The sequence below is a fragment of the Cyprinodon tularosa genome, unplaced genomic scaffold (assembly GCF_016077235.1).
Source record: "Cyprinodon tularosa strain WSP-4 unplaced genomic scaffold, ASM1607723v1 ctg1249, whole genome shotgun sequence".
NCBI lineage: Eukaryota > Metazoa > Chordata > Actinopteri > Cyprinodontiformes > Cyprinodontidae > Cyprinodon > Cyprinodon tularosa.
In genome coordinates, this window is record NW_024038058.1 from 33,990 (window position 1) to 49,405 (window position 15,416).

A 15,416-nucleotide genomic window follows, 5' to 3' on the forward strand; every position below is an offset into this window, starting at 1 on the left:
GTGCTTTTACATATTTCATGTGATATCACAATTATGATCATTAGTGCAAAGTAAAGGGGATGTTATCTTTATGGTGTGGTAGTTCTCTTGCATTTTGCACCTTTTTCTGATCTATGGTCAGATTGGTGATACGGACGGCTGCAAATCTGAAGAATTCTGGAGGCATCTGAGATGAAAAAGAATCCAGGTTTAACATACTGCCTAGCTAATATTTATTATTAGACAATCCCTATTAACTGTGCTTTTCCAGGCATTTGTGTAAATGAAATGTAAGAACAGGATCTCCATTTTGTGCTCTGGAATAAAAATAAAAAATCAAATTTCTTAATCAATAGAGGCCTGGATTTGGAGTCAGTTTCCAGAATCTGTCACATTTGCTTAGTGTGAATACATATAGAGAAGAGAACGGGCCCTGGCATTGATCCCTCTGGTACTCCACATGGATCACTGCATGAGGAAGATATATTATCATCATGAACAAACTGAAATCTGTCAGATTAATATGCTTTAAACCAGCCTAGTGCTGTTTCCTTAAGTCCTACAAAATATTACAGTACAAATACTAGTCTATTATCTCAGGCCATAAGAATATCATTTATGTCTTTAACCTGAGCTGTTACAACACTATAATGAGCTCTTAAACCAGATTGAAACTCTTCAAAGAGTTCATTATGGTGGAAGTGGTAACATTTTTTTGACAACTATTTTGGCAGGAAGTTTAGATGAGACAGATTGCTCAGATTCGCAGTAGTTTGATTTGATTGATGCTACATTATTTTTTTACATATACCCTTTATTTTTGGGGGAATTGTATGACAAACTATGTGTTCATTATCTGTATAGTGTACAGTTGTCACAGGGTGAGTCCCTTCAGTTTCTGCAGGAAATAGTTGCGACCCTTATGCTGGACTCATTTCTAACCCCTTTCTCCACCAAGTTAAAGATGATTCCAGCCTTGCAATTTGAGTAATCTTCTCAGTCTGGTTAAGATGATATTACTGTTAAACCTTAAGTCCTGTTTTATAGCCATTTATTATACTGACAAGTTATTTAAAGTAAGGTTAAAACCAGTCTGAGAGATCATTGAAATAGGTATGACCCACTCTTAATCTGATCATTGACTTCTTCCCTTCTGTTTCTCTCATTAATATTTCTATTTAATATTGACTTTTGTACTTTATATAATCCTCTTCCTTTCTTATCTTCATTCTTTTTTTTTTTTTTTTTTTTGCCATTAGAATACTTTGGCAGGAACCATAACATTAAGTTGATTATTTTAATGCATATACTTGATCTATTTTTGTTTTTTAAGTATTTGATAATAATAATAATTTCAGTTTTTGGAGAATAATTTTCACTTTTTCAAGAAATTTGCCTCTGCAATTAACCCATCCTTTTAGGGAGCAGTAGGCTGCCACTGTGGGGCGCCCGGGGAGCAGTGTGGGGTTAAGGGTTTTGCTCCAACACTCAGAGTGGCAGCCTGTGGGGGCGCACAAGAACTCAGAACCTCATGGTTCCAACCTCTATGCCTAAACCATTAGGCCACCATTCCCCTATTTATAATAGAAATGTTATTTTTTGAAGAGAACAATAGCAGATTCAAGGAGCAAGCAATTGGTAAAGGACACACTAACCCTCCTTTCAACCAGCTTGTCTAATTTTGCTGTGGGAGGATGAACTGCTGGCTACAGTATACAACCAACCAAACAACCAACCCCGTGACCTCACTGCTTAGAGAACTACAACATGGTGGCCCTTACCAAAACAATTATAAACTGTGCTATGTTTTTTCTTTTATATGTTTAGATTTTTCAAGTTAGTGATATAATTATTGATAATAGTAAAAAATAAGTCTTGAATATTAAGTTAGTTTGGTTGACCATTTCATTTCCAAATTAAAAACAATAGACTGATTTTCTAAAGCTTGCACTTATATAAGGACAAGTGTGAAATTCAAACTATTCATGATTACCCTCTCTAAACACTCCATAATATAAAAATAAAGAAACAAGTAAAATACTTAGGAATACTGATCTGTAAAGATACAACAGTTTTTATCCATAGGAATATTTTAAAAAAAATGCAAAAAACATTTTTATTACATGGATTTCAAGGGATATAACTGTTTTTGGAAAAAATATTCTTAATCAAAATTAAACAAAATTAAACTTAATTTTATATAGAAGAGCAAATGTCATTATTACGGAGCCCTTCTGATGACATGGTCAAAAAAAATGTTTAATTGTGGCCACGAAGTAGTATTTCGCGGCCACGCAATAAGTATAACGTGCGCACGAAATACTTATTAATAATATCAATAAATCCGCCCCTGTTTTCAGGCTTATGTTAACTGTAATGACTTATCTTGGACAGGCTGCTATGTAAACGGGCGTTTAGTCCTTCGTTTAGCTATGCTGCGGTTGTTTACACTATGCCTTTTCCACCTAAAATGGCGTCTTAGCAACAAATATCACGTGACTGGCGGAGACCGACTGGGTAAGCAAATCGAGCGCGCCTTAGACCTTAGAGAAGGCGCGCTCGATTTGCTTACCCAATTGTCCAGGAATGATATTAATATTATTAATAAGTATTTCGTGCGCACGATAAACTTATTGCGTGGCCACGAAGTAGTATTTCGTGCGCACGTTATACTTATTGCGTGGCCACAATTAAAATTTTTTTTTGACCATGTCATCAGAGGGGCTCCGTACATTATATTCAAAAAAAAAAAAAAAAGATACGGTTAAAAACTATGTAATGTAATCGATTTTGGTTCCATGAACAAAAATGAAAGTTAATTAGCCGAAATAATTTTATGAATGTTTAGAATCCGTTTGGTTTGTGATTCCCAACTCTGTTTATTCAAAGTGTAGGTGGAAAAAATGATTTGCTCTTGAGATGTGACTTTGACTAGAAGAAGTTACCCATCAAATAGAGTCGGACTTTAATAAACAGGAGCATATAAAAGGATGCATGTTTATTGAGTTGTTGCTGGGTTTCCCAGGATCGCTGCAGGAGATGGATCGGGAAGAGAGTGGACCAACCCGCCGGCAGAGGGACGCAGTTTAACCAGGACTCCCGGCCGAAGCTGAGCTCTTCTTTCCGGGGATCTAGAAGATCTTTTCTGCAATAATTTAAATACCAACTGCATTCCGGGAGGTTCTGTTCAGGAGAGCCAGGGCGCCAACATGGAGGACGGGAAGCCGGTGTGGGCGCCTCATCCGACGGACGGGTTCCAGCTGGGATCCATCGTTGAGTTCACTATTTGCAGATGATGGAGCTGTTTGGAAACGAGGGAAAAATGTTGATTTTATTGTTAAAAAAATTAAAAAAGGTTATTATTGAAATAGAGAAATGGGCGTTGCAATGGTGATTTAAGTTCTCAGTTGATAAAACGAAAGTAATGATATTTACTCAGAAAAAAATAAACAAGGAAATAAAATTAAAATTATATAAACAAGAGTTAGAGCAGGTAAAGTGTAGGCCTATAAAATTTTTAGGCTTATGGTTTGATGAAAAATTAAAATGGCATATACATATACAAAAAGTTGATAAATGTAAGAAAATTTTGAATATTTTGAGATGTTTGGCTGGCAGTGACTGGGGAGCAGATAGGAAATCACTAAAACATAACATACAACATATTCTCATTCTGCTTTTTTCGTCTGTCTGCCTGCGCATGCACACTGATCTGTATTTTCTGGGAAAAACGTCAAAAACGTACAAAATTACTGTGCATAACTTTTCGTACGATTTCGTACGAACTGATAATGAGAATACACTGACAGAGGGTCTGGAAAGGAGAGAATTAGTGAGAGAAACAAAACTGTCCACAGGACAACGATAATTTAAATCTAAGCTTTATGGAAGGTGAACAAAGCCATTCTCCATTACAGGATGGCAACAGAGTGTGGAGGAGACATGAATATATATCACACAACAACTTTTAAAGCAAATAATTGAAAGACTATTTTCAAACTGTGTTTGTTAATTAAAAACTATTCATATCTCAACAACTCTGAAGTTTCCATTTGGAATTTGTGCATTTGTTCAACAAAAGGAGGAAGACTAAAAAAAGTATTAGGCACAAATTCCAGAAATTCCTTCAACAGATCAGTGACAAAAGGCTCTGTTTTTTATGCATACAAATTACAAATCTTCAGCTTGAATTTGAAAGGAGCATCTCTGGGTTCAGAAAAGGGTTGAACGTCTGCCCGATATTGGCGTTAGTTTCTTGTATCGGCATTAGATATGTCATTTGTTCACAGACTTGTTAGCGAATTAAACAGTTTCCAGTTTCTATTGATTGATGGATTGAATATTGATCTCACAGGGGAGAAATGTACCCGTTACATCAGCTCAATAGTCCAAAAGAAGGTGCATTATAGTCTTCATTTTTGGTCATTTTCTGAATGTAAACATGCACAAAAATAATTTTAAAATTCCGTGTAGCCTGCTAGGCTAACTAAGCTAAGCCTGCGGTAGTAGCATTGGAACCCAGCCAGAGGCTAAGCACTGATGAAAAAGATAAGTGAACTGACGCACCAGATTTCTTATTCACAATAAAAGATTATGAGCAATTTATTCAAAACAGGTTGAAACGGCCTGCTAAATATTCTCCATATCATCAGGGGTTGGGGTATTCTTACATAAATGGATAAAAAGGATGACTTAGAGATGTTTTACTATGTGATAAATTTGACTGGGTTTTTGATGAATAGTTTGGTCAGTTTTATTTAGCAGAATATTAAAGGGACAACAAGCTGAAACTTCAACACTTGGAAATAATAAAGTAGCCTCAACAGAATGCAATTTAGGAGAAATTAGAACATTTTCGGAGCAAATGTTTAAAGCAAATGATGACATCTTTTAATATAAGCAATATTGATGAAGACTTAATGAGTTAATGGTGCTTATGGCACTTCAATATCAGGCCTAGGATCTAATCCAGGGGTTTTCAAAGTGGGTGCCGCGGCACCTAGGGGTACCGCAAGGTCTCTACAGGGGTGCCGCAGGATTTTTTCATAGATTAATGAGTTTTATATTGAATGTACATTTTTACATTTTAACAATTTTGTAAATTTATTTTGATGTAAGCAAATATATTCTAAGACGAGGGGCTTCATTTTATGTTTTCTTTACTACTTTTAAAAAATGACAGAAAAATAATTATTATCAAATAATGCATTTCGGTTGAGAGGACGTGGCGGCGTCACTTGTACACAGCATCGCTATGACAGTGTCCGCGGTGGAGGCAAAACAACAATGGACAAGTTTGTGAAGCGAACCAGTTCAGATCCTTCACGTCTGGACACACCCAATGCAACGCCTGAAGAGTCAGCGGGAGCAAAGAGGCCAAAGATAAGACACTACAATGACAGTTATCTCAAATATGGATTCTTCTGGAGTGGGGATGTTACATGTCCCACACCTGTATGCCTAATCTGCAGGGAGACGCTAGCAAACAACACCGTGGCACCTAGCAAACTGTCAAGGCACTTTGACACAAAGCACCAGGACTATAAAAATAAAGACATTGAATTCTTCAGAAGGCTAAAATCACAAAATGCCACACAGAGTGAACGTATGCGGTCCCATGTTCATGTGTCAGAGAAAGCACAAAAGGCTAGTTATATGGTAGTTGAAATCATCGCTGAAGCAAAAAAGCCGCACACCATTGCAGAATCGCTAATTTTACCCGCATGCAAAAACATTGTTCAAGTAATGCTAGGACCAGACGCTGCCAAATAATCGATAAGATTCCGCTCTCTGACAGCACCATCAAATGCAGCATTGATGATATGTCCGCTGACATTGAAGCTAGTCTCCGTGACAGACTACGACAGAGAGGAAAATTTTCACTTCAAATAGATGATTCCACCGATGCATGTGCCGTTTGACACCTTATGTTAATGTGGGGTACGTCAATGAGGACCGCATAATACAAAAACTTCTTATTTTGTAAGGCACTGAAAAATCATGCCAAGGGCGATGAGATATACAGGGTCACAAATGATTACTTCATGGAAAATGGCCTTAACTGGCAGATGTGCGCAGGTATATGTACTGATGGCGCTGCGTGCATGACAGGCTGAGTTAAAGGTTTTGTGACGAAAGCAAAAGAGAGAAATCCCACCATAAGCGTGACACACTGCATGCTCCACAGGCGGAGTCTTACTGCAAAAACGATGCCCCCTGATCTCACTGAGGTTTTGGATCAAGCGGTCAAAATTGTCAACTACATTAAGTCCCGCCTGCTTAAGACGCATTTGGCGCCCTCTGCAGTGAAATGGGATCAGAACATCTGATCAAATCGTTGGTCGTGATGTCAACAAAGCCGTTCACTACATATAACAAGTCATTCTCTTTAGAACTTGTTCCCGCGTTTGGTCGAAGGTACAGTAAGAGAAGTCAGAAACATTTGGGAAGGGTAAAAATGTAATTTCTGCTGTTCAAAATACAATTTCCTAATGATAATGGAGGACGGGGGGTGTTTTTAAATATTCTTTACCAGGATTCATCATTAACACAGGGAAGACATTTAGAATAAAGACTGACAATAAATAAACCAAAATACATTCATGATAAAAACTTCTTAATGTGGTTACTAAAACCAGTCTGCTGCGGAGGCTGTAATCAGGGTTAAATTCAATGATTTGTTTGCTGCAATATTTTTCTATCCAATGTGAAGAAACAGGAAGAAACCTCCAGCAGAACCAGGCTCAGTGTGAGCGGCCATCTGATGAGGCCCACTTGGGTTCAAAGAGACAGAAGCAGAGATAGAAAAAGAAGCATAGATTCAAAAGATGACTGTCAACCAGCTCCACAGGCGGCCCCGTCCAGGAAACACACAGCCAGGCAGACGAGCTCCGAGCCAGCTCCCATGTCAGAGGATGAAGAGAGCACATCCAGTTAGTCACAGTCAGAGAAACAGGACTACACTGGAAAACAGGCCAAGCTCCAACATCTAGAAACAAAGGTGTTGATGGCAGCAGCGCAGCTGATATTTCTCTCCAGGATGGAGTCACAGCCAAACAGGAACAGACCAGATGAAGCTACTATGAGAAAAAGCAGAGAGAGCAGAACGTTAGAGATTGAACTAACAGATTCTGCAGAGTGGGAGAATAGAGATAGAATGAAGCAGAATGATGAAAAAGGGGTCCCTATGTCCTCCAGCAGTCTAAGCCTATAGCAGCAGAACTATAGAGATAGCTCAGGATAACCTGAGCCACTCTATGTCCTCCAGCAATCTGAGCGAATCTCTTTATTTGTATGGTTGATAAAGAGCAAATGATTAACTACACATTCCATTGCAGTTTGGATCAACAAAAGGATGCTTCAACATGGTTTCCTAATTGCATGATTAGATTTACTAATTGCAGCTCAAACTTTCAACTATTTAGATTTCCGGTCTTCAGCGAGACACAGGAGCTGCTGCTCCCATGGAAAATATCAAAATAACGAAACACAGGAACAGACCCTAGTTAGATATTCAATGAAGGGCCGATCTGATCAGTTCTTTAGCATCTGCCCTCATTTACTTACATTTAATACCTGCCTACAGTCTTTGCCCCGCCTGACAACCAGAACATTGTTGTCATGGTGTGTACAGGGTAGAAGTGGGACACAGTCATGAGATGGAATTAAATTTATTGGATAATTTCAACTTTAAGAAATAAAAAACTGGAGGAAGGGAGCGGGGGGGCTAAATGAATGAACTCCTTTATTTTCAGTGCAGCAAACTCTCTACAGAAGTTCAGGATCTCTGAATGATCCAATGTTGACCTCAATGACTGATGAATAGAATCAATCTGTGAGGAATCAATGCTCCTGCTCTGTGATCGTCTCAGAGGTCTGTTTAAAGCCCAGAGAGCTTCATGATGAACAAAGAACACACCAGGCAGGGCCCAGATGCTGTGGAGGAGAAGTTTGAAGCTGGATTTGGATCCATATAGATTTTCCAGCTTTAAACATCCCATTAACTCTCAGCAGAGATGATACTGGAATGGAGGGAGAATTAGACCACTGGGAATCTATGAACACCCGCTGTTCCTCTGAACCTTCAGACTGATCAGAGATCATGATCCTTCTGGATGAACTGCAGAGATCTACTCACTTCCTCCCGACCGCCGCAGTATTGACTCTCTCCCCTTATTCAAAGCCAGACTCAAAACCCATCGGTTCCAGCTCGCTTATTTGTGAATACACTGCTCTTTTCCCTTTCCATAACTGTTTTTATGTTCCTGTATTTGTATTTTAATTTTTCTTCTTCTTTATTTATCTAATTATTTTTTTTTTTCATTTTCTGTAAAGTGACCTTGAGTGTCCAGAAAGGCGCCGTCAAATAAAATGTATTATTATTACTACAACTGCAGATGGAGACTGTCCATGGGACACCAATCACATAGACTGTGACAGACTTTGTTGTCATCTCGTACACAAAGTGTATACAAAATGAAATTTCAGTGCTTACAGCTTTTCTACATTGAATGAGCAGCTTAGTTAGCAGAGAAATTGTCATGTGGAGAGACAGATGGACCCAGTATTCAAGGCGAGACAGTCAGTAGGAAAGTTCAAATGTTTAATAAATAAAACAAAACAAAGCGGAGCTGTGGCTCGCGGACTCTGCAGGCGGGGGGAGGCGGGGCACCGCCCAATCTCAGACACTCTATGGAGGAAACACAGGTAAGTGACCACGATCAACTGATAGATGATTATCCGTGTTGGTCACTTACCTGGTTTAACAGTCCAGACCACGAGTGTCCCCAGTGCTGCAGTCCCAGAGGTGATGGTGGAAGCTGATCCTGGTGAGGGATCCAGAACCGACGGAACAGGAAGAATCCAGATCAGGTAGGAACAGAAACAGGTGGCAGGATCCAGACTTCCAGGCATCCACAGGCTTCCAGGAGGGTTCAGAGTCTGACTGGGACTAGAAGCATGACCAGGTGGTCACGCACAGTAGCAGACAGGATTAGGTGCAGATGAGCAGGTTCAGTGGAAGAGGGTAGCCGAGACAGGACGTAGGAACCGGAACTTGAAGCAGGACTTTAAACTGGTCTCCTTCCTGGAGCCAGGCTTACTTAGATAAAAACTGAACCTGCCCCCATATTGAGCCAAAAACCCAGAGGACTCCGCTGGGGAAGAACAGTGGACGATCAGGAGACGAGACAAACACTAAAACCCTCTTTCCACTGGCTGCTAGGATCCTGGACATGAACCATCAAATAAAAGCGAACAGACAGACTAACAAAAAGACAAGCAATGATCTGGCCCTGAATGCTCAGGCTGAACTGAATATAAACCAGAGGAAACAGGTGAGAGGAATAAATTATGATTGAGGCAGGGAAGGAAGAGGGCAGGTGAGAGGAATTACTAATTAGGGAGGAGCAAACAGGCCAGATCATGACAGAAATGAACATTTCTATTTAGTGATCAGTGCAGTGCAGCAGTGATCAGAATGTTAAGAGTGTGGGATAAAAGTAAATGAGTTTAAAGTCATGGTGCAAAAGGCCTTGATATCAGTTTAGTGTAAATTAAGAAAAATGGTGCAAAATGCAGTAAAACATGAGTATTTTTCTATTTAAAGAGATTATGGAAAAAAATCAGCCATGTTAGTAGAGCAGAAATGATGTTAACAAGTGTGATGGAGTTTCAATCAGTCTATGCTGCAAACATCTGACCTTTATGGAAGGAAGCTCTTTGGGAAAGATATCCATAAAAAGGTTTAAAGTTTAAAGTTTCCTACCAGCCTCCTGCGAGACACAGCAAACATCTGAAGGAAGGAGCTCTGCTCAGATGGACCCAACGTCCTACTTTTTTTCAACAAAGCAACGCAGTTCATCACCCTTAACACATCATCCCCACTGTCAGACATGGTGGTGGAAGCATCATGGTGTGGGCCTACTTTACTTCAGCAGGGGGGGAACACTATCTGACAGGCCTATAAACCCCGTCAGATAGCGTTCCCCTCTTCTTAACATGCTCGGAACGCTATCTGAAAGGGCTATAAACCACATCAGATAGCGTTCCCCTCTTCTTAACATGCTCGGAACGCTATCTGAAAGGGCTATAAACCACATCAGATAGCGTTCCCCTCTTCTTAACATGCTGGGAACGCTATCTGATGTGGTTTATAGCCCTTTCAGATAGCGTTCCCAGCATGTTAAGAAGAGGGGAACGCTATCTGACGGGGTTTATAAACCACATCAGATAGCGTTCCCCTCTTCTTAACATGCTGGGAACGCTATCTGACGGGGTTTATAGGCCCATCAGATAGCATTCCCCCCATGTTAAGCAGTAAAAGTGGCCTAGTCAAAGTTCAAACCTAAATCAAAATAATAATCTGCGGCAGGATGTCCACAGAGGATTTAAATCCAAAGAAATGGACAAAAATATGAACCCAGATTCTACAGAGCTCAGACCACTTCACATGACCAATAGGTTTATTTACGCTTAATTTCATGAGGTGATTAAAAGAATCTGCCAATGGATTGAGCATTTTAATAATAATATGAGTCGTTAGTTGTTTTTTTCTTGTTCTATATGTGAATTGTCCTATTCCATTTCACTTACCTGCCCTGCAATGGACTGGCGACCTGTCCAGGATGTACCCCGCCTCTCGCCCATTGACTGCTGGAGATAGGTACCAGCACCCCACTCAGGACAAGCGTGTCCGATAATGGATGGATGGCATTTCACTTACCTGCTCAGTTCAAGTAAAAATGCAGTCACTTTTTTGAAACGTTGACATTAATTTCATTTTGCTGCTCCTGCTCAGCCTCAGACTGGCAGCAGAGGGCAGCAGAGGGCTGAGACCAACAAATAGATGCTAGAAATGCTTCTACTCCATCATGTTTCTGAAATCCACCAAACTACTGGTTTTACAGCAGGAGAGCAGAAACAACAGGTCCCTCTGCAGACGGTGGTTCCCAGTGGCCCCAGTGATCAATCGCACCGTGTTAGTTTAACCAACTGGTGGGTGGTTATCACGCTAGAGGTCATGAGTCATCTTTCCATGGCTGGATGTGATGCTTTTGTTCCAAAGCAAATAAACTGCATGTATGATGGAAAGCCTTGCTAGGAGTAAAGTTCAGTCTTCCAGGATTAACTCCTCTTATTCTACCTGATGAGTCTGTTTGGATGAATTCCTGCTGATTGAACAGGCCGCCTTCAGCAGCACACTCCTTTGATAAACGCCAAAGGCTGCGTCAGCGGCACTTTATCTGCTCCTGTTTGGTGCAGCTTACAGAAATAGAACAGAAAGAAAATTCATGAAAACAAGAAAAGGGATCAAAGAGACACCAGAGCTGTGACGGATCAGTAGTTCTAATTGACCTGAACTTTCACTGGAATCAGTTCCTAAAAGCAATCAATTAATTTCATGCAGAAAATAAGCATCTCTAGTCAGAGACTGCATCTTCTCTTCCTTTCCGTTTAAAACAGGACGAACCTCCACTGATGAATAATAATGTAAGAGTCGGTCAGGAGCAATGATCCCATTAAAACCAGAGCCTTAATGAGGGTTGGAGCTTCTCCCACAGTGCAGATGAAGGTAATGTGAGAAAAGCTCAGATTGCAGCGTTTCCATATAAGTCGCTGCATCGCATCAAACAAAGGAGAGCTGCTGGTCTTTCATGTGAGCTGATGAAGTTCAGAGAGAAGTCTGAGGTCATCCAGGAGGGTGTTTGTCGAGGTTGGGTGGGTTTGCCTCAGAGTCGGCTCGGCTCGGGGGCCGCATGTCAGTCACGCCGGGGGTCGGCCTCACAGCCTTTGTTCTCCATAAGTGATGCTCGCACAGGTTGGCTGATCGGCTTTGATCCTCGGGTCAGCTGAATCTCCCGGAGGTCACCGCAGGGCTGCCATTATCCAGATCATAGCATGTCTACAAAGAACCACAATGAGAAACCTGGAGACGTTGTCAGCCCTGAACCCAGATACCACCGCCTCAGTGGATCAGCTGCATGTTAGATCACTCTCTCTGGGACAGGAGATGGAATATTACTGCATGGAATAGGAGGGTTCGAAGCAGGACCAGGTCAGGAAGGAGGGATGAACTTAGTGAAGTTATTAGCATAGAATTAAAAGCATAAACAAGAACAGGAAATTTGTAGGATGCCATCATCCAGTCAGATGAAAGGTTTACAGCTTTCCAGCAGCATCTCCTACAAGCATGCTTAGTGTGAGGGATTGCTGAAGAGTCAATGAGTCGATGCAATCAGCTGGTTTTCCTAAGACAGAAATTTTTGAACCAATCTGACTGGATGATCTGGTTGAATTGGATCTCTAAAGCGACCTGATGTGACATTATGTGAATTGGAGCTATAGAAATAAACTGAATAGAATTCACCAGCAGTGTTGGGCACGTTACTTTGAAAAAATTATTAGTTATAGTTACTAGTTACTTCTCCCAAAAAGTAACTGAGTTACTAACTGAGTTACTCCACAGTAAAAGTAACTAGTTACTATTAAAAGTAACTATTGAGTTACTATCTATCTATCTATCTATCTATCTATCTATCTATCTATCTATCTATCTATCTATCTATCTATCTATCTATCTATCTATCTATATATCTATCCCTCCATCCATCATTTGATCGTTCACGCTCTCCATAGTTCCCCTGTGGCGCGAGCACAGGTCGGCTGTTAGGCGCCTTTAGCTAGCTTGCGCGTTTCCTATCGCTTGTGGTGAAACGTGCCGCCTGCGCTGTGCGGAGATGCAGGGGAAACCGTATCTGATGGGCAAACGCAGCTCGACGTAACACCAGTATTTCCATGTGGAAAACGCTGTTTTGCTGCTGGAGTCCTCCTCACTCTCCATCTGTCTGTGTGTGCTGTACGTTAACACCCGCCAGCAGAAACACCCACCTACCCAACTGACAGACGGAATCTCACTATACATCAGCCATTCTCATCCTCCCCTCTCAGGACAAGGCGCGCACGAGTCCTATCATGAAAAAATGGTTAATTGTGCGGTTTGGCTGCTGCTGTAATTCAGGGCTCCTGGACGCCTCCCTCTGAGGGGTCTACGGAACGTCCCACCAAGAGGAGGACCGGGGAAAGACCAGGACCCCATGGAGGTCTGGCCTGCAGCACCTCAGGCTTCCCCCAGCAAAGCTGGAGGAGGCCAGTCCTTCTCGGCAGACATGTTTAAATGAGCAGGATTTTACCCATAAGCCTCATCGGTCTGCTGTACAGCTAACAGCCAATCACATGTGATTTTGGACTGATGATGGGATTTCATGAGTAGCTATGTGAAAATTGTGGGTGATCGCAGACAGGAGGCCTCTGATTGGTGAAATCTACATCCTCTCTCCACTATGCGTCTGGTACCTTACTGGCTTGCTTTGTTTGTATGACCACCATCGTGGGAAACGACTGAAGATGGACCCGCAAGAAGAGCGAAGTGCACTAGAACGCTGGGAGCCGTTTTCCACCTGGATCCCCGCTCTTTTTGGCCCTCATGTCCCTCCGTTGTCACACAAACTTGCCCCCACTTCCTCACCTCCTCGGCCGTATCTAGACCCACAGCTAGTTCCTGATTGGCCCTCTGGCGTTGTGGCGTGGAATAACATAGAGCAGACCACGCTTCAATATTGGGCATGAATCAAAAATATCTACGACAAGATCAGTGCAACGCACTGCTGCGGGAGGATAACCAGACCTTCAGGCTGCCTTTCCTGTTTCAGCTCCTTCCAGAGATGCTAATTAGGATGGAGGTCAGGGCCCCTAGGGGCCCCTTCAGTCCGATGTTTCCCTCTCAGCCGTTCTCGGCTGTTTCTGTGTTTTGGTTCCTGATCTTGGTCTCTGCTGCTGAGACCAAGCTTTCTGACCCTGCAGCTCCTTTCTCTCTACCATCCCTGATGTCTGCAGATTTCATTGGAGCCTGCAGAGATTCAGATGAAGCAAAGCAGCCCACAGCATAACACCACCTCCTCCGTGTTTCTTTTTTTTCTTGGGCTGTGAACATAGAGCTGACGTTTCTTAGCATAAAGCTCCATGTTTGTCTCCTCTGTCCATAGGACGTCCTCCCAGAAGCTTTGTTTCTTGTTTCTTGTTTTTATAATCTGTTTCCATCAATGGTTCTTGGTTGTCTACCATTTAATCCACTTTGGCTGAAACAGCAATGGGTGCTGCTGTCTGACTCTGATGCTCCTTCAGCTTGGAGCTCACCTTTAATCTCTCTAGAAGTTTTTCTTGGATCTTTTGTCTCCTTTCTTCTTATCTTTCTCTTTGATCTGTCTTCAGTTTTCCTCCTGCAGCAACGTCCAGGAGGTTGGCTGCCGTCTATGGATCCTAAATGTCTGAATAATCTGTGCAGCTGTAGTCAGAGGAACATCAGCTGCTGGGAGATGGTCTGATAGTCTTTACCCTTTACTGTTCTATAATTCCCTTTCTAATCTCCTGAGAGAACTCTTTCCTTCTCTTCCTCTGGTCCATGTTGAGTGTGGTAAACACCATGTCACCAACAGCACATAACTCTATATTTAGGCCCACTGATGGATTAATATATTTTAAACACCTATGATGTTAAATTGTATACACACCTTGATTTACCACGTCCCTTTGGTGACATTATCTTCAGTCTTTTCTGGGGGCGCCATTCATTTGTATGAGGCCTATTTAGTAGTTGAAAATGAATGTCTGACTTGCATTTGTTCATTAGGATAAGGTTTTTATCTACTGATACTTTTGTGAGATACAAGTATTTCTTTCACTGAACGAGGAGTACCAATAATTTTGACCACGTGTATGACGAGAAAAAGCAGAGAGAGCAGAACGTTAGAGATTGAACTAACAGATTCTGCAGAGTGCGAGAATAGAGATAGAATGAAGTAGAATGATGAAAAAGGGGTCCCTATGTCCTCCAGCACTCCTAGCCTTAAAAGTAGACAGGGTGTCTGCCTCACGGACTAAAACTGGTAGTTGGTTCCACAGGAGAGGAGCCTGATAACTAAAAGATCTGCCTCCCATTCTACTTTTAGAAATTCTAGGAACCACTAGTAAACCTGCAGATTGAGAGCGAAGTGCTCTGTTAGGAACATACGGAACAATCAGATCTCTGATATCAGATGGAGCTTGTAAAAACATTTTTTTAAAAGTAAAAAAATAAAACTTATTTAATTGAGTAGTCATGGCATCTACTTCTAGTTTAGCTCTATGAGCAAACTTCAAGAGATTCAACTAAGGGGATTAATAATACATCAACGTTTGAATAACTTTTCTTAATGTATGAACAGTCTAGTATAAAAGCTGCACTTGAATGCACCATCAGACGTCCTGGTAAATGGAGGCTTTTTGCATCTGTTTGTGGCTCTGCTGTTAGCTCCTCTGTGCAGGTGTTAGTGGGACTGAAAACACCTAAACCCATTCCCACTTGGTCAGACCGCTACAGATCCGGGAACAAACCCCCAAGT